The 4,725-nt window shown below is 36.9% G+C and overlaps 2 non-coding genes across 2 annotated transcripts; one reads left to right on the top strand and one right to left on the bottom strand.

Moving 5' to 3' along the window:
• Positions 1-1,637: 1,637 nt before the first annotated feature.
• Positions 1,638-1,709, bottom strand: trnag-ucc (transfer RNA glycine (anticodon UCC)). Its single transcript has one exon. It is a non-coding gene; the product is annotated as a tRNA-Gly (tRNA).
• Positions 1,710-2,088: 379 nt separating this feature from the next.
• trnav-cac (transfer RNA valine (anticodon CAC)) lies at positions 2,089-2,161 on the top strand. Its single transcript has one exon. It is a non-coding gene; the product is annotated as a tRNA-Val (tRNA).
• Positions 2,162-4,725: the final 2,564 nt, after the last annotated feature.

Below are 4,725 nucleotides of genomic sequence, written 5' to 3'. Positions count from 1 at the left end.
GATGGTGTGCAATTTTCTTTGATGTTTCTTTCAAATGTCCTTATTCATGATGATGAGGTTGAACTAAGGAAGTTAAGCTTTACAGAGTTAACACATTTTTTATGTATTATGTATCCTTTTACTCTTTCATCTAATCTGTTTAATCCCTTTTTATGTTACAAATTTCCCTTTGCCTCTGCCTTAGTGTTGAAGTAGGGTGGTTTGTACTTCCATTAATTCCCTTTGCTGCAATAACAAAATTTCTCATTGTGTTTCTTAGCCCTTCACATAACTGTTTTGACTTGTACTTGCAGTTTATTTGGACATTATCTCTTTCCTAACATGCTTTTTTTAATCTTATATTTTATTGTTCAATTCATTTAACCATTTTCCCTGGCTTGGATCTTTTTCTTTAGGGATTAGTTTGTTCTGAGCTGTGGCAATACATTTCTGAAATCAGATCACCTGTATCTATTTTACCTTGTTTGACAGTATCCCTGTGCCTGTTGGGTCAAACTCCAGCTCACTGTCACGTTGTGAGGATATAGCTGTTACTGAAAATGGACAGAGAGATTGATTTGTCTATTTTATTTTTGTGGCTTGTGTTAAGGTCAAACCTCTAATTCTTTTTCCATTCTAGTCTGTTTGTTCTGAGAATATACGCTTTTGAAAAACCTCCAAGCAGACCCGGTATAGGTAGGGCTTCTCTGAGTGCCCCAGTACTGAGCTCCTGTCCTTTAGATGAGTCTTGAAGCTGACATCCTGACTACTTGGTGATTGAAGATCCCAGGCTGGTTTGTAAGACTAAGAGTAGTTTACCCTGTTTCAATGTTTGCATAGTCCTGCCTCCCTGATCCCTTTCCTCTTAAATCAAATGGTGAAGTTTGACATGTCTCCGCCTGTTTTTTTTATCTTACTTGCCTGTAAATTTGTCCCATATGTAAGGTGTTTTGGTATTCTTTGGGATGAGAACTAATGTTTCATTTCCAGAACCTTTATTCAAAATACTAGTCATCCTGACATTAAACATTTGCTGTTTATACCTGTTTAAAAAATTGTTGAACATTACAGTGCCATCTTGAATGCTGTACCAGGATTAACTATTTTTGTAAAATAATGATGCAAAATTAGTCTGTTTTTGTGGTCATAATTTCTAATGTTTTCAGATTTTCACCCAAACCAGCAAATAGTTATATCTCTGATATCCAGCATCTTTTAATCAGGTGTAATACCCACTAACCCATTTGTTTTTACTTCTTGCTGTGGATTGGTACAATTGTTTTTCTTCTTGATAGGTTATCGGGAACAAAAGCAATAGTGCCCTCTAGCGTTTCATTTAAGCTTGTTTTCTGTGGTTTAATGGTGTTCGGGTTTCATTCTGAAGCAGACTGAAGTCATTGACGTAAAATCTTTAACTGCCTTTCAAAATTCACAAATAAAAAGTATCATAGTAAAACGAGACAGAATGTTATCTTCTACAGAATTGTATGAAGCGAAAAAAGCAGCTGGCTCATGTCTTTGAAATAAACCTAATCAAACGTTATGATTTTTAGACATTATTTACACATTATTTAAAATGATAAAAATCAAAATCTTTTCAATCCATACACTGATAATGATAAATTATAAATGTAAAGAATTGTGGGAAAAGAATCACGTGCGTTGGCCGGGAATCGAACCCGGGTCAACTGCTTGGAAGGCAGCTATGCTCACCACTATACCACCAACGCTTGCCGTTTCGGATGGGAAATTTTCCTCGTAATATATAGACACTATATTCATTAGCCGTACTAAGCTTTGCGATGGACTGTGGCCCCAGCACGGTGTATCCCGTCTTGTGTCCGCTGCCGAAAGATCAGGCTCCGTAAACAGCTTTCTCTGCCAAAATCAGGCTCTTTTCAGCTAAAGTAATTTTCTCTATTTCTTATTTTCGTGTATGCCACTATTAGTTAGAAATGCTTATATGTATATAAAAAGATCACTGATGTAAAAAAGTGGATTGTTTGACTTGGTGGAAAAAATAACTTCAGCTAATAATTGGCACGATTCTTCGGTATACGAGCGTAATGCAGCTTTAGATAACCCTTTACAGAACTTCGCGTATAGCTGGTTTCCGTAGTGTAGCGGTTATCACGTTCGCCTCACACGCGAAAGGTCCCCGGTTCGATCCCGGGCGGGAACAGTGCATTTTATTTTAATAAAAAATAATTTTAATCACGAAAATCTATAAAAAATCCACAGATCAGGTTTAGAGGCCTGAAGTATTAAAACCACTTTGTGCTTGGAAGATGGAATCTGCCAGCACAAAAAGGGGCTGATGAACTAAAATATACATTTCATTTACACCTAACGACAACTCATGAATTGTCATTTCAGCTAATTGCATTAATGAAGTAAAGTATGTGTGAAAACTTTTTATCACTCAACTGATAAAACTGAGGTTCTGTTGTTTGGAGGCAACAGTGCAGACAGAACTGCTATAACCTCAGCACTCAATTCTGAAGATTTAAAATTTTGCCACAAAGATTCGGCATGCAACTTAGGCGTCATCTTGGACACAAGGCTCTCATTAAACTCTCATGTTAATGCAGTATCAAAGGCGTGCTTCCTACAGTTAAGAAACATTGCAAAACTAAGCTATTTTCTTTCCACTCAAGACACAAAGAAACTAATGCATGTTTTTGTATACAGCAGAGTAGACTACTGTAATGCCCTGCTATCAGGGAGCACCTTCAACACCTTACAGTGAATTCAAAATGCAGCAGCTAGAATTGTTACCAGGAGTAGAAAGTACGACCACATAAATTGAATTTAATTATTAAAAAAAAATACATAGTCTTACTGAGAATTGCTCGTTGTTCTTGCCTGTCATTGTTAATTTTCCCAAGCTAGGATGCAGGCACTAGCCAGTGATTTTTCTGAAGCATGGCAGTTGGGATGAGATGAGGTCTGTTCTTCTATACAGTCACAGCCTGGACAATAGTTTGACTGTGTACACTGTGGTATTTGCTTAATATTACTTTGGAATTTATTCTGGATTTCAGCTATTGATTTTTTGCAGACATTAAAATAACTTTTCCTGGATTTTCATTGGTCACTGGGAGGTAGAGGCCGTTTCAGTGAGGTCTAACAGAACATACTGTTTGGAACTGAAGAGAGTGCTAAAGCCAACCAAAGTGCTACTGTACTCAGGAATTCCATAAAAATTCTGGTGTGGCAGGAGGTGTGCCTAGCTGTGGCAAAGATCTGCTTCAGGAAAGTATGCTGCTGGGATTTTTAATGTGATGGAGAAGGGACTGTGCAACATGTGAAGTAGGCTGCTTGGGATTGTTTTTTTATACTCTTCTGATTAATGAAGACTGATGTGTTCTTTTTTTATGTCCATTGTGGACACCCATTTTCTTTGTTCCCTTTTTTTTGAAGATGAGAAAGAATTTTCCTTTTTAAAGGCAGTATACAAAATAAGATTCCAATTGTCCACTCTGCCACATGCTGGTCTGTGGGTGGTTCCTTTTGAATGCTGGTAGTAAGTGCAACTGGCTACAGGATCAGTGACAACACATGAACATGATGATACCAATTGCACTGAACAGCAGTGTTATAGACATTTACCTTTCAAAACTGAAACTACTGTACATGAAAAATTCTATGAGAAATTAGCTCACGTCATACTGGAAATTGTTTTCTTGTTTCCATACATGAGGGAGTTCATAGATGATGCAGGCAAAACATTGACATGGTGCATTGAGCTCCTGAAGAAATGGGATTACAAAATGTGTCTTTTAAACTGGTGTCAGTGCTCACTCTGGACATTGTGAAATGGACAGATTTGTAGGCCTTAGTGACAGCTCTTTACTTTTGACATTGAAGTTTACAAACTTTATGAAGAATACCATGTTATAACTTCAAATGCAATATAAGATTGTCTCAAATGAGCAAAATGTAGATCTGGGGAGGGTGCCGGCATTCAGATTAATGGAGCAGTTGTAGACCAAAAAGAGAAATACACTGAGCAAGAATCTAGTCAAGGCTAAACTTCAACTTGTGCCGAGTTCTACATGTCTCTGAATTAGAGTCTAGAATTTTTTTAAATAGCAAGAGGCCAGGAGAAGTACAGACACCAGAGGAATAGAGGTAAAAGCAGGTGGACACTGAGTGTTAAGGTAAAAGTAAACATCATTTTGATTTTAAAGGTAAGCCACAGGTAGTTACTGATGGCCCAAATATTAGATTTTACTGTTGGTTTCCTAGCTTGACATATAAATGATACCCTAGTATTTACAATAGCTATTACCCTTTGTTTATTGAGGAAATTGTCATTCTGGTTAATGTCACACTGGTGCAATGCAATCTCCTAGAATGGACCTGGTCAGAGTTGGCAACTCTATAGTCAAATATTTTGTTACATCCATTTCAAACAATCTACAATATAATTGTTCACCATTCCATTATTTCAGTAAGAACATTTCAAACTGTAAGAAAACCTGTAATATTATCAATTTTAAGTTTAAGTTTATTTTTAAAATAAACTTAACTGTACATGTTAATGTTTGTCTTTAGTGCTTTCCCACTTTGTCGAAGAAATGCAGCTTTTCATAAACATTTACAAACTGTATGTCATTAGCTGACTGTGACCAAGACTGCCCACATGGAGGCACTCCGCTGGTGATCTGCTTTGTGATGTCACAGAACTAATAAGTATCAAAAGGAAGTCAAAAGACACTTAGAAAAAAGGAAGGAGAAGTA

This window comes from Lepisosteus platostomus, chromosome 27 (assembly GCF_059453375.1).
Source record: "Lepisosteus platostomus isolate fLepPlt1 chromosome 27, fLepPlt1.hap1, whole genome shotgun sequence".
Taxonomy (NCBI): domain Eukaryota; kingdom Metazoa; phylum Chordata; class Actinopteri; order Semionotiformes; family Lepisosteidae; genus Lepisosteus; species Lepisosteus platostomus.
This window is presented reverse-complemented; position numbering and strand designations above follow the sequence as displayed.